General features: G+C 38.1%; 1 long non-coding RNA gene across 2 annotated transcripts; it reads right to left on the bottom strand.

The window, feature by feature from the left end:
• Positions 1 to 1,152: 1,152 nt before the first annotated feature.
• LOC133257669 (uncharacterized) lies at positions 1,153 to 17,602 on the bottom strand. 2 transcript variants are annotated; one of them, XR_009739638.1, is made up of 4 exons: positions 15,696 to 17,602; positions 15,211 to 15,282; positions 7,045 to 7,096; positions 1,153 to 4,295 (listed from the first exon to the last, which is right to left on the bottom strand). It is a non-coding gene; the product is annotated as an uncharacterized LOC133257669 (long non-coding RNA). The 2 variants fall into 2 exon arrangements; XR_009739639.1 differs by lacking the exon at positions 15,211 to 15,282.
• Between the last annotated feature and the right edge of the window lie 9,806 nt (positions 17,603 to 27,408).

Here is a 27,408-nt window from a genome sequence, read left to right as displayed (position 1 = left end):
TATTTACAGCGTTGTCTTAGTGTTAGTCCAGTTCAGTTCAGTCGCTCAGTCGTGTCCGATTCTTTGCAAGGGACTCTCAAGAGTCTTCTCCAACACCACATTTCAAAAACAGCAATTCTTCGGTTCTCAGCTTTCTTCAGAGTCCAATTCTTAGTATTAGGAGTACAGCAAATTGAATCAGTTACACATATATCCACTCTTTTCTAGATTCTTTTCTCATATAGGCCATTACAGAGTATTGAGTAGAGTTTCCTGTGCTATATATACAAGAGGTCCTTATTCAGTTCAGTTCAGTTGCTCAGTTGTGTCTGACTCTTTGCAACCCGATGAAGCACAGCACACCAGGCCTCCCTGTCCATCCCAACTCCCAGAGTCCACCTAAACCCATGTCCATTGAGTCGGTGATGCCATCCAGCCATCTCATTCTCTATCGTCCCCTTCTCCTCCTACCCTCAATCCCTCCCAGCATCAGGATCTTTTCCAATGAGTCTTTGCATGAGGTGGCCAAAGTATTGGAGTTTCAGCTTTAGCATCAGTCCTTCCAATGAACACCCAGAACTGATCTCCTTTAGGATGGACTGGTTGGATCTCCTTGCAGTCCAAGGGACTCTCAAGAGTCTTCTTCAACACCACAGTTCAAAAGCATCAGTTCTTCGGTGCTCAGCTTTCTTTATAGTCCGACTCTTACATCCGTACATGACCACTGGAAAAACCATAGCCTTGACAGACGGACCTTTGTTGACAAAGTAATATCTCTGCTTTTCAATATGCTATCTAGGTTGGTCATAACTTTCCTTCCAAGGAGTAAGCATCTTTTAATTTCATGGCTGCAGTCACCATCTTCAGTGACTTTTGAGCCCAGAAAAATAAAGTCAGCCACTGTTTCCACTGTTTCTCCATCTATTTGCCATGAAGTGACATCCTTATTAGTTACCTACATATTTTATATACAGTAGTGTGTATATTTCAATCCCAGTCTTTCAGTTTATTCCTCCCCCTGATAACCATGTTTGTTTTTTACATCTGAAATTCTATTTCTGTTTTGTAGATACATTTATTTGTACTCCCCCCCCACCTTTTTTTTAGATTCATTGCCGATAGACCCTTTACCAACTGAGCCACTAGCCAACTTAGCCACTAAACTAGCCATTTAGATTACACATGCAAGCAATATATGATATTTGTCTTTCTGTCTGACTTAACTTCACTTAGGATGACAATCTCTAGGTCTATCCATGTTACACCCTAAATTTAATTCTCTCAAATATCCCATAAGACAGAAATTAAGATCTCCTTTTTAAAGATACAAAGGTGAGAATGAGCTCTCCAACCTACAGTTGATGGCTCGGTCAGGGGTAGGCTCCAGATCTTCTGACCCCAAGACCAGTTACATGGGCTTTGTCATCAGAGTGGCTCTTAGTTACCCCAACAGCACAGGATAATCTGCTTCTGGGATACATATCCACAGACAATGTCTGAATGCTATTCAATGTCTGCTGAAATATTTTATTGCCATGTGTTCTCCTTTGTTTAATCTCTACTGTGAAATTCATTAAACATGATTTGTTGTATGGAAAAGAGAGAAACTAAAGTTTCGGATATCTTTTTTTTTGAATTAAGACGTTTACCTGTCAAGCTAAACATACACATGAACGCATATATATTTACTTTGTGTATACTTTATATTTAAGCATTAGTGATTATTTTACAAGACTGCAGAGGAAGTATGATTAGCAACATTTTCTTCACAGCTCATTAGTATCATGATTTCTAGTAAAAATGGTCTCAAACTGAGCTTAATGCTGCTATTTTCTTATTGTTAGCTGCTGGGAATAACAATAAGTACAAAACATTTAAAGAGATGTTAAAGCAATTAAAGTGGCATTTTTATGATAGGTTATAATATTAAGGCACAAATGATGGAGCTTTTCATGCAATAATTATTGCCTTTTTTATTTTATGAAAATCTATTTTCTAGAAGCTTTCTTTTTAATCTTGCTCTGTTTATACCAAACCATTAAAACTTCCTTCATGTAGCGTTAGCACAGGAAATGAGTGACAGCAAGGTAGCCTGCCTGACCTCCAGACCTCCCCTTTTTTAACTTTGAAGGTCTGAGAGCTAGTTGACATTCTACCAGCACTACCAGAATGTAGTAGGAATGAAAATAACAAATTTTGAAGAATTTTTTTTTTTAATTGAATAGCCCAAAGTAGAGTATGAGTTAGATTTCCTATCAAGTTTTGACTCTCTTTCATAGTACGTTATACAGACTTGCTTCCCTGGTGGCTTAGGCGGTTAAGAATCTGCCTGCAATGCGGAAGACTTGGATTCCATCCCTGGGTTGGGAAGATCCCCTGGAGAAGGGAATGGCAATCCACTCCAGTATTCTTGCCTAGAGAATTCCATGGACAGAGGAGCCTGGTGAGCTATATAGTTCATGGGGTCACAAAGAGTCAGACATGACTGAGCAACTAAAACTTTCCCTTCAATTTATATCAACTTGCTATCACATTGCCTCTCATTGTGGCTAGGAAGATGGGAATTATATGAGTGGACAGAAGTAAGATAAACATTTAACTCACTATTTTTTCATTAACACATTCCTAGATATTAACCAAGAAGGTCAGCCTAGGGTTGTATCAGTAGTTACAGTTGGTTATCTAACATCAAAATTACAGCACACAGTGTTCTGAGGTTCTGAGTCAAAAGCTCAAATGTTGCAATCAGTATTTGTTTCATTTTGCAAAATACAGCAGTTCCTTTTTAGCAGTTTTTTACCTTCATAGAGAAATTTCAGTTAAGACCTAGATAACATCACGCTGTTGGATTTCTCCCTCAGAATAGCAGTAAACTTTATTAAATATTTACATGTCTCACTTTCCACAACTGTGGAAAGCATTTGCTCTTTAGGGAAGACGAAAACCCTGACACTCAGAAGACACAGAGTATATAATAGCAGTGACTATGAACTCAGAAAGACCTTGGACAGAGTCTTGGTCCTGCCACCTACTAGCTTTGAAGCAGTAACACTAAATGATGGAAAACATGGCTAATGACCCCTGCCCTACCTGACTGCCAGAGTCATCAGATTCTGCAAGTGATAATTCTGTGAAGCTTCCTACTAAGTACCTCCATCATTTTTATACTTTACACAAGGTCTAACAAATTAACAGTTTTTTTATCTTGCTCCTAACCAGAGTCAATGGTATCCAGTCACAAGGTGAATGGTGCAGAAAGTGTAGGTCTGGAATTACCAGATTACTGCAGAAAAGTTGATCATGTTAGCAAGGTTGTGATGGTATTCATGGACTTCATTAGCTGTCTGTTTTTATTCTCAACCCTAGGTAGTGCTTTAAATGGCAGGGCTTTTGAGAATGGGTATCCCACATTGAGACTCAAGGTTAAGCTTTATATAGGGTGATAGCAATTGGTGATTGGCCCTGGCTAGTGTCCTTATCTCTTTCAGGAATTGTCAAGACTATTTATGATTATGCTGATAACGGCATGGATAACCAAATGTCCTGTTGCTATCGTTACAACATAAAGTATGGTGTGTTTTTCAACGTCTTTTAAGTTAGAAGCCAGTGTCAGTGAGGTGGTAATGGTGGTAGAATAAGCCAGTAATGAATCATCTAACTTTGGCACCTCTTTTCTCTTAAAGCTCATTTGTCATCACAGCTAAGGATACACTTGGTCTAACTCACTTTCTCTTATCTACTCCATACAAGGATCAAGACTCCTTTCTTCTTTTTTAAATTGACGTAACTATTAAGTAGATAGTACACCAAATGACTCAAAAAGCAGAAAGTGTGCAAATACATGAAAAGTCTTCCTTGCTTCCCTGCTCACATGCTTAATTTATATACATCCTTCTCCACCCAGCAATAAACAGGGTAACCCTGCTATAGATTTCTTGTTTATATTTACAGAAATACTTGTTAATAGCTGTAACTCAATATAAATATATATTATTTGTCTTTCTTAAAAAAGTGTGTACGTGGTTTGGCATTTTGATTATTTTTATTTAATATCTTAATCTTTCTTTTTAGGCAATACTCACCCATGTAATTGTATGTATAAAATTATCCCTTTGATGGGTTGGTTCTCGGGATATACTTCTGCAACTTATTTTCAGTTTTTCTTAAGAAACTGGAGAAAAGCATGGTAACTGGTTTGTCCAGAAATTGAGAAAAAAATGTGAAAAGAGTTAGATGTAATTCTATTTACATTTTGAGGATGGGTCTTCTCAGTACATGCTGTTTGAAGCTCATGAGCATCCTGTTAAATGTCCTTCCTGTTTTTCAAAAGAAAGTAATGTCTATGAATATATGTTCTCCAACTCAAGGTGTTAGTATAATGACCTGACATTTAAAGAGAGTCACAAGTATCTAGTCAATTTGCCTTTCAGAGATAGCTAAGAAAAATCTTGGTCAAACTGGTGTTTATCACGGAGTTTAAATACCTAGGCATTGCCTGCCTTTCTCTGTTCTTTAAATATATATTTTTTGGAGACAGATGACATTTTTCTTGAGCTTCTCTGATAGCTCAGTGGTAAAGAAGCTGCCTGCCAATGCAGGAGATATGGATTTGATCCCTGGACTGGAAAGATCCCCTGGAGAAGGGAAGGGCAACCCACTCCAATATTCTTGCCTGTGAAATCCCATGGACAGAGAACCTGGCAGGCTACAGTCCATGGATTGCAAAAGAGCTGGACAGGACTTCGTGACTGAACAACAAGGTTTTTCTTAGTTGGTCCTAATGTATCCAGCTCAGGTTTTCAGCTAAGTTTAGCATAGTTTTCTCTCAGTAGGGACAAAAAAATAAAAGTTTAAACACAGTTGATAAAATTCAGAATTTATGATCCTAACTAAAAGTATATTATTTATAGAATTGATATTTCTTAAATATTTATCCATTAAAAAACCACACACTGGTCATGAGTACCATTTGACAGCTTTTAGTTATGTAAATTATTTCTCTCCTGACTGTATAATTACATGATGGACTGGTTTCTAGAGTATCATATACTTAATGTGAGTTTGTAAAAATCCTTTAATCATATAATTGCTAGTTTATCAAGTAGAAAATATGGGTCTGAGAACACTATCATTATGTCATTATTCTCCACAAAAGACTGTGAAACACACTGAAGAGGCCATTATGAGGCAAATAATAGTTTTCTACATGTCTAAATTTGCAAGGATTAAAAAAAAAAAAAAAGAACAGCAAAGAAAATGCCTAAAGGTAAAGAGTTTAAGATCTAGCCATGCTGTTTATCTTGTGTCTCTTATCTGTGAAAATCAGTCCAGACAAAGGAAGTGAATAGGGAAGAGTAGAACTGTAAAGCTAGTGGATTATCTAACTCAATGAGTGACACTGATATTTAATAATTGATTCAGTAAATTCCATGTAGAAAGCCTAAAGGAAGTAAACTGGAGACTCAGCATCTGCCTTAGGGTCTCGTTTCACTGTTTTTGTGCTTGTTATGATTGAGTGTACTATGTTCAAATGTGATTGCAAGAGATAACAGTTTAAATTCCCTTGGTCTAGAGACATAGGAAACAGGCATATAGCCTGGAATGATTAAATGGTACATTCAAATCTAGTTTTATAGAGCTCAAAGATTAAAAAGTGGTTTTTTTTTTTTTTGACTCAGTGGGTATCTCATGAGTCAGAAAATCTATTGTCAATAAAGTCTAGTAAAGTGAAAAAGTGAAATTGCAGTTGCTCTGTCGTGTCTGACTCTTTGCGACTCCATGGATTGTATGTAGCCCACCAGGCTCCTCCATCCATGGGATTTTCCAGGCAAGGATACTGGAGTGGGTTGCCATGTCCTTCTCCAAGGGATTTTCCTGACCCAGGCATCAAACCTGGGTCTCCCACATTGCAGGCAGATTCTTTACCATCCGAGCCACAAGGGAAGCTCAAAGCCCAAGGTAAAACTGCTCTACCTCTGGGTTTAGTGTGAGAAGACAAGACTCCTATAAGCCTGTTTTTTGTCAGTATATATTTGTTTTATATATGTATATGTGTGTGTATATATGTATATACATGTTTCTCTCCTTCCCCATTTAAATGGTTATACCTACAGCAATATGCAGAAGGAAAACCAAAACTATGATGTTAGATTTATAGATAACTGGGAAGGGTTGAAGATGTTCCTATATTGTGGCTTCAAGATTGGGTAATTGTTTACTCTATTATTGTTTAATCTGCTATCAAATCTAGCTCATGATTAACATATGCAGATAATTTGTATTTTAATGTAATAAAAGCATTTTTCTTCAATAAAGTAGTCATTTAAAAAACTAATAGGTTACTAAATCACTGCTAAACTTTGCTATTTAATCCTTTGATTTCCCTCCACCTCTTAAAAAGAAACGAAAAATATTGTAAAAAAAATGATTTTTTCAAGATGTTAGTTTGTTTCCAAGTCCAAGCTCACACTGCTTACCACAGGACAGGCCAATAAATTGAAAGATTAGTTACTGGGGCAAGGAATGGTAACTTTACTTGGAAAGTCCACAGACCAAGAAGATGGCAGACTCGTTCTAAGAACCATCTTGCCTAACTTAGACTTTGGGCTTCTTTCATACTAAAAGAGGAGGGAATAAAGTCAATCATTTCCTGGTTTGGGTCAGCCTTCAGAGAGGATGTGTTAATTTCTTCCATCCTGTAGTCATTCACATGTGGGCCTGGTCAGGATCTTTCCCGTGAGCTTAAACAAATATTTTTTAACTTAATGTTCATTATCTGGGAGGCAGAGTTCCCAGAGAGGGACCATTTCATGTAAGCTTAAAGGCAGCATTTCTTTGATGATTAACTTGTATTAGAATACAAAGGTTCTTCTCTATACAAATAAGCTGAAATTAGTGAAAATGGATTCATTTTTGATTATTTAGATCTGTCAAGAAGACCTGGAGCTGGAGGTCTGTTCATTGGTGACTTCTATGAGTCAGACTGGAAATAGTGTGGAGTAGGTTTTAGAGTCTGGAGTTAATGGGTCACAAAGTGTGGGTTTCAATTCTGGCTCTGCCACTTACCTCTGTGACTTTGATCAACTTACTTAGCTTCCCTGTACTTCAATTTCCCCATCTGTAAAATGGAGATGGGAAATTAGGTACCTCGTAGAATATTAAAGGCCATTTTGTAACAAAAAGGCTTAGAACTCAGTGGGAGCAGGTTGTCCACACTTATTAAAGGTCAGTTCTTGGTTTATGTCTCAGTAAGGCTGTATATTGTCACCCTGCTTATTTAACTTACATGCAGAGTACATCATGAGAAACGCTGGGCTGGAAGAAGCACAAGCTGGAATCAAGATTGCCGGGAGAAATATCAATAACCTCAGATATGCAGATGACACCACCCTTATGGCAGAAAGTGAAGAGAAACTAAAAAGCGTCTTGATGAAAGTGAAAGAGGAGAGTGAAAAAGTTGGCTTAAAGCTCAACATCCAGAAAACGAAAATCATGGCATCTGGTCCTATCACTTCATGGGAAATAGATAAGGAAACAGTGGAAACAGTGTCAGACTTTATTTTTCTGGGCTCCAAAATCACTGCAGATGGTGACTGCAGCCATGAAATTAAAAGACGCTTACTCCTTGGAAGGAAAGTTATGACCAACCTAAATAGCATATTGAAAAGCAGGGACATTACTTTGTCAACAAAGGTCCGTCTAGTCAAGGCTATGGTTTTTCCAGTAGTCATGTATGGATGTGAAAGTTGGACAAAATTGTTTAAAAAGTGTCTCTGTCACTTAGTAGCTGAGCAATCTTGAGAAGGTTCTTTAATTTCCGAGTTTAATTCTTATTTGTAGGTATCTGTTTTCTTGTGAAGCTCAAATGACATATTAAATGTGAAAATACTTTAAAAGCTGAAAATTATTAGAGATTATAGCTGCAAATTGTTGGCGAGCTATAAAAAGGAAAAAATCATGTCCTTGCCTTTTCCTTTTAAACAAAAATTATTTCTTCCACTTGAATAGATCTTTAGTTTGTAAAACTGAAAAATACAGAAAAGCAGAGAGAAAAAGAAATTTATATCTCTTCCACTCAAATATTGTTAGTACTTTGATGTAGTTCTATTTACTTTCCATACATCATATTATTTAAGTTATACTGTGGAAATGTAATTTGGTATTGATGTCTTTAATTTAAAAAAATCTTATTAAAGGATAGTTGATTTACAATTTTATGTCAGTTTTAGGTATAAAGTAAAGTGACTCAGATATATACATACATATATAAATACTCCAATATATTTTATATATATGTTATGAATATATGTATATATAATATATCTGAATATATGTAAATACTCTTTTTCAGATTCTTTCCTTATATAGGTTATTGCAAACTATTGAATATAGTTCCATTTGTTATACAGTAGGTCCTTGCTGTTTACCTCTTTCATATATAGTAGTGAGTATGTGTTACTCCCCGGAGAAGGCAATGGCACCCCACTCCAGTACTCTTGCCTGGAAAATCCCATGGATGGAGGAGCCTGGTAGGCTACAGTCTGTGGGGTCGTGAAGAGTCGGACACGACTGAGCGACTTCACTTTCACTTTTCACTTTCATGCATTGGAGAAGGAAATGGCAACCCACTCCAGTGTTCTTGCCTGGAGAATCCCAGGGACGGAAGGGCCTGGTGGGCTGCCGTCTATGGGGTCGCACAGAGTCGGACACGACTGAAGCGACTTAGCAGTAGCAGCAGCAGCATGTGTTACTCCCAATTTCCCAATTTATCCCTTCCCCTTTCTCATTTGGTAACTGTAAGTTCGTTTTGTATGTCTGTGAGTCTGTTTCTGTTTCCTAAATAACTTTATTTGTATAATTTTTTTTTAGATTCCATATGTAAGTGATATCGTATATCTGTCTTCTCTATTTACTTTACTTAGAATTATAATTTTTGAATTTGCTAGCATACCAACAATAAAATGTAATTCAAAGCCATTCTTCCTTAAGTTACTATTGTCAATCTCTCTTTCTTCATATAGCATATACACATGTACATATATATACGTACAAAGCAATTTTTCTTCTTCATTTCTGTTTTGTTTGCATTGCAGTATGATATATGTACCTCCTGTATTTCGCACTTTTGGGTGGTGAAGAGTTTTTACTCTAATATATTAAAAATATAAGAACAACCATCTTTATGTTTACTTCTATCTCCAAATCAAGTACATTTCACTCAGCTACATTATAAGCATTCAAAATGTTCTACTTTTAGGTATATTTGTCTTTACACCTTAATTATAGCAAAATTGAAAGCAAAAGAACTATGAAAGTTTGAGGTTGAGGGAAGGAAGTTGATAAAACCCTCAGCTTTAAGAATGCAGAAATCTGAAACCCCTATGGACTAACAATCTGAACCCAATAGTCAGTAAAGCTAAGTTATAGAATGAAAGTGATTTTCAATCTGCTGATGATCAAAATAGGTGTAAATACACATATGTTGAAATAATTTTAATTTAGTTAAACCATAGTTTATTAAACCTCATAGCAATTACAGTTACTTAAAGACAATTAAAAATACATTGTAGTTTAATTTTTTAACTTTACTTATTACTAACTATATAATATGATTTGAGAACTTAAAAAAAGAAAAAAAACAGACAATGAGTAAAGGCACAAAAATAAAAAGTACAATTATAAAAAAAAAAACCCACACAGATTAAAAGAGATACTCAGGTAAAAGGGCAGTTATAGGACTAGATTTGAGGCAAGTTGCATCCATGGAGATGCACAGCAGCAAAGCTGAATCAGACCTTAAATTTGGATGGTTTAGCTGATCTTACTTTTTTTAGGCAGTTTCAAACTTGTTTCTCTTAAAAGTAGGTCATCAAATAAGTAGGTATTTTCAGGGCAGTTACCTGTAATAATAATAACACCTTCCTTTATAGCTGTAGCACATCATTCTGTCACAGTTTACAGAGCACTTTCTGGCTGCCCTCAATAGTAATGTAATAGCTGACCTTACTTTCAATACATACGTTTAATTTTTTCCAGGAAAATAGCCAGGAAATATTTACTGAATGTCTGCTACATGCTAGACCATCTGCTAAGACAAATTTAAAATTCAAAGAATTGATAAAGTCTCTGGCCTCCAGGTCACAGTGTAAAGGTGAAGACAGACCCATACACAGGTAATTTAAAATGCAACATGGCAAAAACAGGGATGGTGTTATGCCAGGTTATTATAACATCCAGGAGAAAGAACGTGTAGTCTTACCTGAGTGAGGGTGGGGGAATACAATTTCAGGGAAGGATTCCTGGGGCAGTGACATTGGATTATATGACTATGTGGAGTTAAGCATAGTGTAAAATAGAAGACATATAAACCAAACCCTGGAAGTGACAAAGTGCCCAGTGTGTCAGCTGTGTGTTGTTTGTGCAAAGTCAGTGAGGCATATTAAAAAGCAGAGACATTGCTTTGTCAACAAAGGTCCGTCTGTCAAGGCTATGGTTTTTCCAGTGGTCATGTACGGATGTAAGAGTCGGACTATAAAGAAAGCTGAGCACCGAAGAACTGATGCTTTTGAACTGTGGTGTTGGAGAAGACTCTTGAGGGTCCCTTGGACTGCAAGGAGATCCAACCAGTCCATCCTAAAGGAGATCAGTCCTGGTGTTCATTGGAAGGACTGATGTTGAAGCTGAAACTCCAATACTTTGGCCACCTCATGCAAAGAGTTGACTCATTGGAAAAGATACTGATGCTGGGAGGGATTGAGGGCAGGAGGAGAAGGGGACGACAGAGGATGAGATGGTTGGATGGCATCACTGACTCAATGGACATGGGTTTGGGTGGACTCTGGGAGTTGGTGATGGACAGGGAGGGCTGGCGTGCTGCAGTCCATGGAGTTGCAGAGAGTCAGACATGAATGAGCGACTGAACTGATCTGAACTGAATCAGTGAGGCTGGGAGACTGGCTAGGTAGGCAACAGCTAGATTATGAAAGAGCATGGTTAGCTATGTGAGCATGCATTACTCTGCAGGGGAAGGAGGAATCATTGGAGAGTTTTAAAGCTTCAAATTTAGATTGGTTATCCTGCTATCTCTGTAGTGGATGAGTTGAGGGAAATGACATATGCATAAAGCAGAGAGAATGTTGATGCTCTATGACTTTTTTTTTTTTTTTTCCAGATGAGTTTATTTATTCACTTTTGGTTGCACTGGGTCTGTATTGTGGTGCACAGGCTTTCTCTAGTTGTGGCAGCTGCTCTCTAAGTTGCAGTACACGGGCTTCTGTTGTTGCTCAGTGCCAGGTGTAGGGTGTACGCATTTCAGTAGTTTTGGCACATGGGCTTTAAAGCCCAGGCTCAGTAGCTTTGGCGCACGGGCTTACTTGCTCCACAGCATATGGCATCTCCCCGGACTGGGGATCAAACCCATGTCTCCTGCATTAGCAGGTGGATTTTTAACCACTGAGTCACCAAGCAACCCCTGCCCTTTGACATTTTAGAATTTCTTCATAGAATCTTCAGAAAGTTAACCAAAAAGCTAAAAATCATTGTGTGGTGTTTGTGTGACAATTTTGCTCTCCTCTGTGGACAGAGAAGCTTATGGAGGAAAAGCATAGTGGGTAGATGGATTACTGGAAAAGAAAAACAATGAAATTTTCCTACCAGCCTCCCCTGCAACAGGGGAAAAATGGAAGCTATGCTCCTTGCAGACCATATAGGTGAAAACTGCCTAACAGTTACCACTGGAGAATGGCTTTCTTAGAAGCAAAATGTTGATTTGAAGAAGTTATTTAGAAGTCATTAGTTTAATTGGTTTGGCAATCCAGGTTTTTACTATATTTCGGATTCCATTTCTATTTCCAATATCCATTTTGAAGAAATAGAATAAATGTATGGAATGGAAAAATTAAGACAGAAGAGTCTGAGATAACAAATAATTTTTTCATTGATCATAAAGGATTATAAGCTAAAGAAAGGATTATAGTAAAAAAAATTAGGTAACTGTGTAAGAGCAAGTATGAATTTTGTTAATACTGTACAATCTTTTTCTTTATGAACAAACCAATATATAGAGAGCCCTAAATCAGGTGAAACATCCTTTACAATCCCTCCAGCTTTTTCATTACCCTTTTCAATGGCAGTCTCAAAATATTCCCTAACTCTCATTCTCTCCCCCTTACTCTTTTGATTTTATGCTGGCACACAAAGCTGCCACATATGTTGAAGAAGATGGTTTAGAAGTGGCTGGGGTTGGCTTTAGAAAAGAAAGGAATAATTAGAGATAAACAGTTATTTTTTCACCATACAGACAAAGGTCTAGCACTAGTGTCCATTGTGAATTAGTGGTGACGTTGTTTTATGGACTATTTGAATTAGTATTGCAGCAAAGAAGGCAGAGAGACATGTCAAATTTCCTTATGATACAGCTTTTTCTGGCCAATGAAATCTCAGAGCGTATAAACTGCAGGGTCTGCAAGTGAGCTGATAATAGCCAGTAACTTTGATATAGACAACTGTTAAGACAGTCTGTATGGAAAGTAATTAGAACCTTAAGAACTAACAGACATTTGTTTATTTTTTGCTGCACTGAGTCTTTGTTGCTGCGTGCAGGCTTTCTCTAGTTGCAGTGAACGAGAGCTACTCTTCATCGTGGTGTGTGGGTTTATTGTGGTGGCTTCTTTTTGAGAAGCACAGACTCTAGGGGTGTTGGCTCAGTAGTTGTGGTGCGTGGGTTTAGTTGCTCCTTGGCATGTGGGGTCTTTGCAGAAGAAGAATCGAACATGTGTCCCCTGCATTGGCAGACGATTCTTAACCACTTAACTACCAGGGAAATTCCTGAGCTAATGGATATGTTGTAGTTCTTTTTTGTCAACATTAGCTTGACATTCTTTTATGACCAAATAGGAAATCCTGAAAAGTATCAGAATTACTCTTCGAAACCAAAGTATTATAATAAAGCCATTTTAAAAAATAGAATTTTGAAATACATTATTGGTATGGATGTGAGAGTTGGACTGTGAAGAAGGCTGAGCACCGAAGAATTGATGGTTTTGAACTGTGGTGTTGGAGAAGACTCTTGAGAGTCCCTTGGACTGCAAGAAGATCCAACCAGTCCATCCTAAAGGAGATCAGTCGTGGGTGTTCCTTGGAAGGATTGATGCTGAAGCTGAAACTCCAATATTTTGGCCACCTCATGTGAAGAGTTGACTCATTGGAAAAGACCCTGATACTGGGAGGGATTGGGGGCAGGAGGAGAAGTGGATGACGGAGGATGAGATGGCTGGATGGCATCACCAACTCGATGGACATGAGTTTGGGTAAACTCCGGGAGCTGGTGATGGACAGGGAGGCCTGGCATGCTGCGATTCATGGGGCCACAAAGAATCGGACATGACTGAGCGACTGAACTGAACTGATTAGCTATTATTGTTTTGTATATTTTGTGTCAAGAAAGCCAATAAATTGAAGAGAATGAGTGGTCACTTCTTATAGCTTCAAGCAGGAAACTTGAAAACATATAAAGAAGTTAGTAAATGTTTGAGGCTGAGGTGGTCCAAATTGAACCTACACATATTGTCAGAATATCTAGATAAACATATAATGGCAGATTCTGGTTAGATTCTTCAAGGAATCCAAGATAACAAAATCTTCCTGTACAATGATGTAGGCATGAGCTTGAAAGTCAGAAGGAAACATTTGAGCAAGTTATTTGAGTTAGAATCTCCTTTTTTTAAATAAAAAGAAAAAACTTTTTATTTTGTGTTGGAGTATAGCTAAGTTGCTTCAGTCGTGTCCGACTTTGTGCAACTCCATAGACGGCAGCCCACCAGGCTTCCCCGTCTCTGGGATTCTCCAGGCAAGAACACTGGAGTGGGTTGCCATTTCCTTCTCCAACGCATGAAAGTGAAAAGTGAAGTGAAGACGCTCAGTCGTGTCCGACTCAGCGATCCCATGGACTGCAGCCTACCAGGCTCCTCCGTCCATGGGATTTTCCAGGCAAGAGTACTGGAGTGGGGTGCCATTGCCTTCTCCAATGTTGGAGTATAGCTGATTAAAAAACAATGTTGTGATAGTTTCAGTTGATCAGCAAAGGAACTTAGTCATACAAATACATGTATATTGTCTCCCCCCAAACCCCTCTTCTCAAAGACTGAACTTGTAATTTAAAAAATACATGTAAAGCTGATGTTGGTGCTTTGATTTTAACACAGTGCTTAGCACACAGTAAGCACTTTATAGGATGGTTATTGTTGTTTACATTATTCCTTTGTAATATACCCCTGTGTGAGTGACTGAAACAGATGTCTGAGCTAAATCAGCCACAGATATGATTTTATAAACCATTTCTTCGGTACAATCTTGCATGATTCAAGGTAGACTGCTTTATGACTTACTCTGAAATCTCAGTGGCTTAATACAACAAAAGGTATATGGCTCAAATTACAGGCCAGTGTGGATTGGCAGAGTCTGGGTGATGTTGGGAGCTCTACTTCATGTAGTTACTTAAGGACATGACTCCCTTGTCTAGTGGCTCCGCTATGCCCCTGGATACTTGGCATTGGACCAGTTGATGAGAGAAGAAAGGAAAATTGGAAAGGTTTATGGACCAATACTGCAAGCTTCGTGTATTACTTCTGCTCACAGTTCATCATCTGGAACTGCAATACCTGGCCCACTCTAACTGCACTGGATGCTGGGAATTGTAGTCCAGCTGGTCCCAGAAGGAAAAGGAAGTATCTGTCATAGACCTCTTCCTGAGCTTTCACCTACATGTCAACCAGGATATTGTCATTGTTGTTTAGTTGCTAAGTTGTTTCTGACTCTATTTGTGACTGCATGAGCTGTAGCCCACCAGCCTTCTCTGCCCATGGGATATCTCAGGCAAGAATACTGGAGTGGGTACCATTTCCTTCTCCAAGGGATCTTCCCAACCCAGGTGTCAAGCCCTCATCTCCAGCATTGACAAGCGGGTTCTTTACCACTGATTCACCAGGGAAGCCTGTCAACCAGAATAGAAAGTAGAAACAAGAAATTCCTAGTGTATCACATCCTACTCAGAATATGAAGCAAAGGGTTAATCAACTCTATTAGATAATTATTCTAATAATTAATCCTTGTTTTCAATAATAATAATGTTTAATAAAATTTTCAATTTACAAAGTACAGTCCTATTCTTTAGGTAGGTGGGGCGGAATGGTGACAAGAGTGTGGTCTTTGAGATTAGGAAGTTTTGGATATAACCTGTGGCTCCCGCACTTGCTGCGTTTGTCAGCTGAGTCTAGTTAGGTACCTCTTCTTGCCTTTATTTTTCATCTGAAAAGTGAAATAAAGAATCCTTTCCTTGAGAATTATGAAGATTAAATAAATTACAGTAAGTAAAGCATCTAGATTAGTAGTTACTCTTTTTTTTTTTATAGTGACTATCATTCAACTGACTTATTCAACACTTTACAGACATTGCTAGCTCCAGGAAACTGACTTAGATAAACAATTTTTTCAAGTTCAGCTGAGACTAAACCTACTTTTTCTGATTTCAAACTCCATGATCATTATTTTCCCAAGAAAATACATCAGAAATGTTTCAGTTAAGATGGTATAAGAGAACTTCAAAGGCAAGCACTAAAATATATACGGGAGTATATCTAATTGTGGCTTACTTAAAAGATTACAAGGCAAATCCATACTAAAGAAAAGAAAATCTTCAAAAATTTCAAATATTTACCTACCTTTAAATTCTGTGCGCCATACTCCTTCCAGATTAAAAATTAAGCTATGTTTTCCCACTTAGACATACTTTCTGTCTCTTGGAAACAAAATATATAGTGTTATTCTTTGTGTGATTCTTTGTGGTTCAGCTGTAAGTCAAACAAACAGCAGAGTTCTAAGACACCACAACCACCTAACTGGAAACACTTAAGTTGTCCTTCCTGATTGTTCAAGCTGGTTTTAGAAAAGGCAGAGGAACCAGAGATCAAATTGCCAACATCTGCTGGATCATGGAAAAAGCAAGAGAGTTCCAGAAAAACATCTATTTCTGCTTTCTTGACTATGCCAAAGCCTTTGACTGTGTGGATCACAATCAACTGTGGAAAATTCTGAAAGAGATGGGAATACCAGACCACCTGACCTGCCTCTTGAGAAACCTGTATGCAGGTCAGGAAGCAACAGTTAGAACTGGACATGGAACAACAGACTGGTTCCAAATAGGAAAAGAAGTACGTCAAGGTTGTATATTGTCACCCTGCTTATTTAACTTATATGCAGAGCACATCATGAGAAACGCTGGACTGGAAGAAGCACAAGCTGGAATCAAGATTTCTGGGAGAAATATCAATAACCTCAGATATGCAGATGACACCACCCTTATGGCAGAAAGTGAAGAGAAACTCAAAAGCCTCTTGATGAAAGTGCAAGAGGAGAGTGAAAAAGTTGGCTTAAAGCTCAACATTCAGAAAACAAAGATCATGGCATCCGGATGGGGAAACAGTGGAAACAGTGTCAGACTTTATTTTTTGGGGCTCCAGAATCACTGCAGATGGTGATTGCAGCCATGAAATTAAAAGACACTTACTCCTTGGAAGGAAAGTTATGACCAACCTAGATAGCATATTCAAAAGCAGAGACATTACTTTGCCAACAAAGGTTCGTCTAGTCAAGGCTATGGTTTTTCCAGTGGTCACGTATGGATGTGAGAGTTGGACTGTGAAGAAGGCTGAGCACCGAAGAGTTCATGGTTTTGAACTGTGGTGTTGGAGAAGACTCTTGAGGGTCCCTTGGACCGCAAGGAGATCCAACCAGTCCATTCTGAAGGAGATCAGCCCTGGGATTTCTTTGGAGGGAATGATGCTAAAGCTGAAACTCCAGTACTTTGGCCACCTCATGCGAAGTGTTGACTCATTGGAAAAGACTGATGCTGGGAGGGATTGGGGGCAGGAGGAGAAGGGGATGCCAGAGGATGAGATGGCTGGATGGCATCACTGACTCGATGGACATGAGTCTGAGTGAATTCCGGGAGTTGGTGATGGACAGGGAGGCCTGGCGTGCTGCGATTCATGGGGTCACAAAGAGTCGGACACGACTGAGCGACTGAACTGAAGTGAAGTTGTCCTTCATAAGTCACCCAGTGTAGATGTGTATTGTATAGACTTCAAGGGTTACTAGTGTTCTTAGCCACTGTGGAAATTACAGAGTTTCTGTGTAGGCTGTACTTTTAAGGTCCCAGGACCCTTACTTAGGCTGGTTGGTGACAGTTCTTTTAGGAATCACAGTTGTGAACATGGCCTTAATTAATTTTGCATACTATTTTACACTTTTTTCTCTGCAAGCACCTTAAGTTATATGCACACTATTAGTAAACTAATGACTGCATATCTTCCAATGCTTGCCCTTGTTTTTTTGTGTACATTTTTCTCACTTCTAACTTGGCTTCACACTTTTTTTTGTATCAGAGCTGATTAGTTTTACTTCCTTTCTACTCAACCTGTATCACTCTCTGCTTATGCTTGGTGAAATAATCTGCTTTGCCAAAAAGTAATGCACAAAATAATATTCGTATTTTAAATTATTGATAAAAATACCATATTATTAAGGAATTGTAAAGATAAGAAAAAGGAGCTAATTTCTGGCAAGTTAAGATCTTAGCTAAAAAAAAAAAAAATACAAGCAGCACTTTACCCAATAAAAGTTTCAAGTTGTCAAATCAACATTTTAAATCTTTTTCATCTGTTGGAGCAAATGCAGACCTCCTTATTAAACCCCTATATATGTGCATCCAAGTTGGCACATGACTATTAAAAATGAAATAATCTTTTTCAAGCTGATCTTAGTCCTTTGAAATTTTGTTCTTGAATAAAAAAATTTCGTTCCTTCAGTCTTCTTTATTTGAATACTGTTTCTTTAGACTATACACTTTTATTGGACAGAAACAAGTTTATCCAGCTGAAACATTCAGTTAAATTGATGTATTTTGAAAATGGGTTAAAGGAACCACAAAGAAAATATATACTGCTATTTCTAAACCAAATGCCTAATATGAGTGTTAGGGGTGTTTATGCTTACCAAACAATCACAGCAAAGTTCAAGATGCATGTATTATGCAACTAGGGTTACTATTGGAGGAGGAAATGGCACCCCACTCCGGTACTCTTGCCTGGAAAATTCCGTGGATGGAGGAGCCTGGTAGGCTGCAGTCCATGGGGCCACTAAGAGTCGGACACGACTGAACGGCTTCACTCTCACTTTTCACTTTCATGCCTTGGAGAAGGAAATAGCAACCTACTCGTGTTCTTGCCTGGAGAATCCCAGGGACGGGGGAGCCTGGTGGGCTGCCGTCTATGAGGTCGCACAGAGTCGGACACGACTGAAGCGACTTAGCAGCAGCAGCATCAGGGTTATTATTAAATGTTTTACAAGTAACATAGCAACTAATCATAACAGACACATATTATTTTGCTGTTATCTGTTTGGGTGCATACAGTTAGATTCTCGTCAACATCAAAAAGTAATAATACATTTTCCAGAAGGTTATTGCATTTCTATGTTATAAAACTGTTGTTTTTAATAAAATAAATTTTTAAAATTTTTATTCAAATGTTTCATTGTAATCAATACAAGTTGCTTTAACAAAAATTACTGTCACATATACTATTGGGTTGGCCAAAAGATTCATTCATGTTTTTCCATAACATTTTGCAGAGAAACCCAAACAAACTTTTTGGCAACCCAACAGTTAAGATTTACTTGTAATTTTTCTAGAGTGGCATAATTAGCAAAGCCATTATTAGTCAGACTGACTTGAGGGGAGAAGCAACCAAAACTTGAGGCACTACATAGATCTGGTACAAGAGTGTTTTTGAAGTGTGAGATATAACTAAAATATACCACCTCATAATATTCAGTAATAACTAAGATACAGAACACTTTGATTCTCTAAACTTTCTACTTTCAGATTATTACAAATTGTTTAGAACTCAGATACTATAATTACATATTCATTAGATATAGAATATATGTAGTATTTATTTGTATAATTTGCTAATAAATATATATATTAATTTATGCTATATATGATTTATATATAAATTGTTGTTGTTTAATTGCTGAGTCATATCTGACTCTTTTGCAACTCCATGGATCTGTGGTTCCATGGAACCACCAGGTTCCTCTGTTCCTGGGATTTCTCAGGCAAGAATACCGGATGAGTTGCCATTTCCTTCTCCAGGGGATCTTCCTGACCCAGGCATCAAACTTGTGTCTCCTACATTGGCAGGCAGATTCTTTACCACTGAGTTACCAGAGAAGCCCATCTATTTAAATATACAGCACTACATTTTATATTCTATATAAGTAGATTATATATTATATAAACATATATAGTTATATAGTTTTATACCATATATAATTCGATTGACTATTGTATATTACCTCACTCTGTTGGAAGAGATACAATAGGGAGGCAGTTGATAATGGAATCAGTTCCACACATTTTAGATTTTAGGTCTGCCTCTTATTAACTATGCAATTTAGGATACTTAATTTCTGTAACTAATTATGACCAACCTAGACAGCATATTCAAAATCAGAGACATTACTTTGCCAACAAAGGTCTGTCTAGTCAAGGCTATGGTTTTTCCAGTAGTCATGTATGAATATGACAGTTGGACCATTTTAAAGAAAGCTGAGCGCTGAAGAATTGATGCTTTTGAACTGTGGTGTTGGAGAAGACTCTTGAGAGTCCCTTGGACTGCAAGGAGAGCCAACCAGTCTATCCTGAAGAAAATCAGTCCTGAACATTCATTGGAAGGACTGATGCTGAAGTTGAAACTCCAATACTTTGGCCACCTGATGTGAAGAACTGATTCATTTGAAGAGACCGTGATGCTGGGAAAGATTGAAGGTGGGAAGAGAAGGGGACAACAGAGGATGAGATGGTTGGATGGCATCACCGACTCAATGGAGGTGACTTTGAGAAAGCTCTGGAAGTTGGTGATGGACAGGGAAGCCTGGCGTGCTGCAGTCCATGGGGTTGCCAAGAGTGGGACACGATGGGTGACTGAGATGAACTGAATTTCTGTAAGTCTTAGTGTTTTCCATTTTAAATGGGGAAAATTAACATCCTCTTAGAATTTTTGTGAGAATGAAGTAAGGGGATGTATACAAAATACTTACTGAAGTAGCTGGCAATTGGAAAACATAAAATAAGTTTCAGACAAGGGAGAAAACAAGAGGGGGCAGTTCACAGCAGCAAGTTTTGTAAGTGTTAATATATTCACTTACTTCATCCCAATTCTAGTGACCATACTGAACTACTTTATAATATATGATGTGACTTTCAAAAACAAAGCATGGATTTACAATCTCTAAAACAAGGGGAAATAATTTGATGTTCTCAAACAAGTGGTGTGTTGTTTATTTTTTGAATGACTCAGAAGGGTGAGATTTATGAGAATGAAAATAACCAATATGCAGGAAGATTTGCGAATGTATCAGTTTTACTATGGGCTTCCCTGGTGGCTCAGAGGGTAAAGCGTCTGCCTGCAATGCAGAAGACCTGGGTTCGATCCCTGGAACAGGAAGATCCCCTGGAGAAGGAAATGGCAACCCACTCCAGTACTCTTGCCTGGAAAATCCCATGGACAGAGAAGCCTAGTAGACTACAGTCCATGGGATTGCAAAGAGTCAGACACGACTGAGTGATTGCTTGCCTTGCTTGCAGTTTTACTATGTGGTTTGTGATTACAGAATTCTTAACAGAATACTTCGTGTGGTGGGAAAATAACTTATTTAAAATTACTCTTCAATTTGAAAGAGTTCATATCAGGGTTAAGACTAGTGTATGTAACATGAGAAGGTTGATGTATAAAACCAAGCCACAAAGTCAATGCTCCCAAACAGTACTTGGCTAAGGACCTCTCAGTTAACAATAGAATTCTCCATGTGGCTTACCTCAGTTCTGCACTCAGTACTCCTACCAGAAATGCTAGTGGAGATTCTCTGAAACAGGAATCACTGTGAAAAATTTTTCTGCTTACTTTTCTTCTCAGACTTAGAAGTCAGCATTTCTGGTTTCATAACCAGATGTTTAAGGAAGGAAAACGGTCTTCAGGAATCTTAGAAATACTCCAGGCATAAACAACTTTCAGTATTTTTGTTTCATTAATGGTTAATGGTTTTATAAAGAGAAAACAGACAAAAACAAAATTTTCTGAGTTATATTTCCCCAAAGAAGATTTTACTCTTGGTAGATTTAGAGAAAGAGAAAAATGGATATAGCAATGTTCCTACTTATTAATTTTATCATCATATTAAAGTTTTCTAGGGTATTTGCTTATACAGGATATATGGTGTATTTATATGATTATTTTGCCCAAGGAATTCAAATCACTTTATGTTTACATTTGAGTTCAGCTTGATTTTTTAACTTTGATAAAACCAACATTCTGATAACTTGCTGCATAAGGCTTTCAAAATATTGAAGTAACCCAAGCCCTCACTTGCCCTACCATATAAGGGAAGTATTATCAGCTTTCTTGTTGATGGGAAATTAGAACATAGCTGAAGTTCTAATGGCAAGTCCCACATTTATAAAGGCAATGGCATAACTGCGGGAGACATAAAGATATAGAAAGTAGATCCCTAATCCCTACAAAGTTTACAAACTTGTTGATATAATGGGTAAATCAGCAAGGAAAACTCACTGTACTAAGTGGAGGGTGGAGGATGCTTTGTGTGAATAGTTATAAATCTTGAATTTTTGAGGCAGGTTAGGAAACAAAATTTCTGAGGGAATCAAAGAAGCAGAGGTAAAATAGCAAGTGATTCTGAATTTACTGGCACATGTCTACCAGTATATATTTTGTCTTCATTTTAAAATATATTTTCACAACCTATAGAATTTTGGGTTGACAGATTTTTTTTTTCTTTCATCCCATGAAGGAGGTTTCTTGGCAGTCTAGCTCTCATTGTTTGAGGACATACCAACAGTCATTTGAATTGTTGTTCCCCTATATGAAGTATACCATTTTTTATTGACCTCTGTCAACATTTGTCTCTTTTTATTTTGGTTTTATTTTTTTAATTTCATGGCTGCAATCACAATCTGCAGTGACTTTGAAGCCCCCCAAAATAAAGTCAGCTACTGTTTCCACTGTTTCCCAATCTATTTGCTATGAAGTTACGGGACCAGATGCCATGATCTTCGTTTTCTGAGTGTTGAGCTTTAAGCCAACTTTCTCACTCTCCTCTTTCACTTTCATCAAGAGGTACTTTAGTTCTTCACTTTCTGCCATAAGGGTGGTGTCATCTGCATATCTGAGGTTACTGATGTTTCTCCCAGAAATCTTGATTGCAGTTTGTGCTTCTTCCAGCCCAGTGTTTCTCATGAGCTACTCTGCATAGAAGTTAAATAAGCAGTGTGACAATATACAGCTTTGACATACTCCTTTTCCTATTTGGAACCAGTCTATTGTACCATGTCCAGTTCTAACTGTTCCTTCCTGAACTGCATACAGATTTCTCAAGAGGCAGGTCAGGTGGTCTGGTATTCCCATCTCTTTCAGAATTTTCCACAGTTGATTGTGATCCACACAGTCAAAGGCTTTGGCATAGTCAAGAAAGCAGAAATAGATGTTTTTCTGGAACTCTCTTGCTTTTTCAATGATCCAGCAGAAGTTGGCAATTTGATCTCTGGTTCCTCTGCCTTTTCTAAAACCAGGAAGTTCACAGTTCATGTATTGCCTAAGCCTGGCTTGGAGAATTTTGAGCGAGATGAGTGCAATTGTGCAATAGTTTGAGCATTCTTTGGCATTGCCTTTCTTTGGGATTGGAGTGAAAACTGTCCTTTTCCAGTCCTGTGGTCACTGCTGAGTTTTCCAAATTTGTTGACATATTGAGTGTAGCACTTTCACAGCATCATCTTTTAGGATTTGAAATATCTCAATTCGCATTCCATCACCTCCACTAGCTTTGTTCAGAGAAGTGCTTCCTAAGGCCTACTTGACTTCACATTACAAGATGTCTGGCTCTAGGTGAGTAATCATACCATCGTGATTATCTGGGTCATTAAGATCTTTTTTGTACAGTTCTTCTGTATATTCTTGTCTCCTCTTCTTAATATCTTCTGCTTCTGTTAGATCTATACAATTTCTGTCCTTTATTGTGTCCATCTTTGCATGAAATATTCCCTTGGTCGGAGAAGGCAATGGCACCCCACTCCAGTACTCTTGCCTGGGAAATCCCATGGATGGAGGAGCCTGGTAGGCTACAGTCCATGGGGTCCGAAGAGTAGGATACGACTGAGCGACTTCACTTTCACTTTTCACTTTCATGCACTGCAGAAGGAAATGGCAACCCACTCCAGTATTCTTGCCTGGAGAATCCTAGGGACAGCGGAGCCTGGTGGGCTGCCGTCTATGGGGTCGCACAGAGTCGGAAACGACTGACGTGACTTAGCAGCATTCCTTTGGTATCTCTAATTTTCTTGAAGAGATCTCTAGTCTTTCCCATTCTATTGTTTTCCTCTGTTTCTTTGCACTGATTGCTGAAGAAGGCTTTCTTATCTCTCCTTGCTATTCTCTGGAACTCCGCATTCAAATGAGTATATCTTTCCTTTTCTCCTTTGCTTTTCGCTTCTCTTCTTTTCACAGTTGTTTGTAAGGGCTCCTCAGACAGCCATTTTGCTTTTTTGCATTTCTTTTTCTTGGGGATGGTCTTGAACCCTGTCTCCTGTATAATGCCATGAACCTCCATCCATAGTTCATCAAACACTCTGTCTATCAGATCTAGTCCCTTAGATCTATTTCTCACTTCCACTGTATAATCATAAGGGATTTGATTTAGGTCATCCTGAATGGTATAGTGGTTTTCCCCACTTTCTTCAATTTAAGTCTGAATTTGGTGATAAAAGGCTCATGGTCTGAGCCACAGTCAGCTCCCGGTCTTGTTTTTGCTGACTGTATAGAGCTTCTCCATCTTTGGCTGCAAAGAATATAATCAGTCTGATTTTGGTGTTGACCATCTGGTGATGTCCATGTGTAGAGTCTTCTCTTGTGTTGGAAGAGGGTGTTTGCTATGACCAGTGTGTTCTTTTGGCAAAACCTTGTTAGCCTTTCCCCTGCTTCATTTTGTACTCCAAGGCCAAATTTGCTTGTTATTCCAGGTGTTTCTTGACTTCGTACTTTTGCATTCCAGTCCCCTATAATGAAAAGGACATCTTTTTTGGGTGTTAGTTCTAGAAGGTCTTTTAGGTCTTCATAGAACTATTCAACTTCAGCTTCTTCAGTGTTAAGGGTCGGGGCATAGACTTGGATTACTGTGGTATTGAGTGGTTTGCCTTGGAAAGGAACAGATATCATTCTGTTGTTTCAGAGATTGCATCCGAGTACTGCATTTTGGACTCTTTTGTTGACCATGATGGCTATTCCATTTCTTCTAAGGGATTCCTGCCCACAGTAGTAGATATAATGGCCATCTGAGTTAAATTCACCCATTGCAGTCAATTTTAGTTCACTGATTCCTAGAATGTTGATGTTCACTCTTGCCATCTCCTATTTGACCACTTCCAATCTGCCTTGATTCATGGACCTAACATTCCAGGTTCCTATGCACTATTGCTCTTTATAGCATCGGACCTTGCTTCTATCATCAGTCACATCTACAACTGGGTGTTGCTTTTGCTTTGACTCCATCCCTTCATTCTTTCTGGAGTTATTTCTCCCCTGATCTCCAGTAGCATACTAGGCACCTACCAACCTGGGGAGTTCCTCTTGCAGTATCTTATCTTTTTGCCTTTTCATACTGTTCATGGGGTTCTCAAGGCAAGAATACTGAAGTGGTTTGCCATTCCCTACTCCAGTGGATCACATTCTGTCAGAAGGAAGGAAAGTTATGACCAACCTAGACAGCATATTAAAAAGCAGAGACATTACTTTATCAACAAAGGTCCGCCTAAGACAACGCTATTGTTTTTCCAGTGGTCACGTATGGATGTGAGAGTTGGACTATAAAGAAAGCTGAGCACCGAAGAATTGATGCTTTTGAACTGTGGTGTTGGAGAAGACTCATGAGAGTCCCTTGGACTGCAAGGAGATCCAACCAGTCTATCCTAAAGGAGACCAGTCCTGAGTGTTCATTAAAAGGACTGATCTTGAAGCTGAAACTCCAATACTTTGGCTATCTAATGCGAAAAGCTGACTCATTTGAAAAGACCCAGATGCTGGGAAACATTGAAGGCAGGAGGAGAAGGGGTCGACAGAGGATGAGATGGTTGGATGGCATCACTGACTCAATGGACATGAGTTTGGGTAAACTCTGGGAGTTGGTGATGGACAGGGAGGCCTGTTGTGCTGTGGTTCATGGGGTCGCAAAGAGTTGGATGTGACTGAGCAACTGAACTGAACTAAACTGAAATGAATTTTGTTTTTAGTAGTTAATTATGATCTATGTGTATGTGGATTTGGGGAGATATTTATTCTGTTTGGGTTTTGTTGAGGTTGAATCTATGCATTTATGTCTTCTTTAAAACCAACTTTGGGGAATATTTGACCATTATTTCTTCTAATATATATATATTTTTAATGTAGTCTCTCTTCTATCATCCAGGGACTCCAGTTACACCCATGTTTGAAAACGTCCCTCATGTCCTTGAGACTCTTTATTTCTTCTAATCATTTTCTCTGCTTTGGATTGGATTAGTTATATTGATCTATCTTTAGGTCCACTGATTTTTCTGTAAGCTCATCCAGTAAATTGCTAAATATCAAGTATTTTATATTCAAATCTAGAATTTCCATTTGATTCTTTTTTAGCTTCTGTTTCTCTGGTGAGATTTTATATCTTTTTATTCACTGAACACATATTTTCTTCTATTTCTTTAAGAGTGATTTTAGTGGTTGTTTTAAAATCCTTATTTGCTGATTTAAACATCTGTGTCATTTCAAATGGTCTCAATTGAATGTCTTTTCTCTTGAGAATGGCTCATGTATTTCTGTTATTTTGTTTATCAAAGAGTTTTAGATTTTATCACCATTGTGAATGATACATGGTAGAAACCGGTTTATGTTATTTATCTAAAGAATACTGAGTTTTGTAAATTTTTCAGCAGGCAGTTAGCTTGATAGAAGTCAGATTATAAACTCTTTCTCTCCTTCAGTGGGCAGCAGCTCAAATTTAACTTCAGTTACTTTAATTGCAGTTAGGCTACTTGTAGTTGCCCCACACATGCATAATTAAAGGGCCAAAGATTTGGGCTTCCCTTCTCAATCCTTCCTGACTTTCCAACTGAGTCTATCAATTATGAAGTATGAGACCTTGGAAGTATATTACTCTCTTAAAACCTCAGTTTCATCATAAAGAGGTAATGGCAACTTCAGAGTTTTAATTAGTGATAGTGTACAAGGTGAGTAGAGTATAAAGATGAAGAACCAATTAAGTTTTAAAACTTATAGAAAAATAGACTAAACTAGTCTGAGAAATGTATTTTAATTCTTTCAGTTTACAGAGAAGTAATTTGATGCTTAGGAAGATGCAGGGACTTGAGTGACTTGTCCAAGGCTGTTAATCATTAACTTACTTTGGGTAGATTCTGGAGATAAGTTTTCAGAATTCTATTCAGCATTCTTCCCACTATAACCTACTTATAAGGCAGCTCAGTTGAACTCAGTTGGATACCCTGGGAATGCAGAGAAAACAAATGGATTTATGAAAGTTTATGGAGGAAGATTTGATCAGTGACCAATCAAGTGATGGCTTGGAAGTCCTAAAAGATAGATATCTACAATGTAGATCACTAATAACTAAGAGAATATTGCCATCAACTGAAATAAGCAATGGAAGTTGGTAGGAAAGATGGTGCATTAGCAAAGGATTAGAGTAGGAAAAAAACACACTCAAGCTAGAATGTGAAGGATTTAGATAGTGAGTGAGGAAGAATTGTTTGTGAACAAAGTCTGCCAGGGGTTTGTAATAGGATATTTGGGCAGACTGGGAAAATCTTTCTATGACAGCTTTAAAACTAGGATAGTTTTCTGTCACAGCTGAAGTGTAACATTGCTTGTAAGCAAGAAGTCATATTCAGTGAATTCTCAAAGTTCTTCTGGAGTCTGTGATTCTTTGAAGTTCTTAGATTTAGTGCACTTGGCTTGGAAAATGGATGTTGGATATGAGACATAAAAATAGAAAGGATTTGAAATGACCTTTTAAATGTGAGGTGAATTAACCATTCCACTTCAGAAGGTTTACTATGGTATAACCTTTCCAGATCCTGCAGACTATAGTGCTTCTAAAGACTCAAGAATCTGAAACCTGGTCCACGCACTAGCCACATGGAGCCAGCATGTCTGCCAAGGCAGTTACAGAGAAGGAAGCTTGCCTTATCAAGAAGCAGCATCTGCACCAGAAGTAGGAGAGCCCTAGAGCTGCACTTCATCAGCACAAAAGGCATGA

This window comes from Bos javanicus, chromosome 2 (genome assembly GCF_032452875.1).
Source record: "Bos javanicus breed banteng chromosome 2, ARS-OSU_banteng_1.0, whole genome shotgun sequence".
Taxonomy (NCBI): Eukaryota; Metazoa; Chordata; class Mammalia; order Artiodactyla; family Bovidae; genus Bos; species Bos javanicus.
The sequence above is the reverse complement of the archived record's forward strand: the minus strand, read 5'-3'. Positions and strand labels throughout refer to the sequence as shown.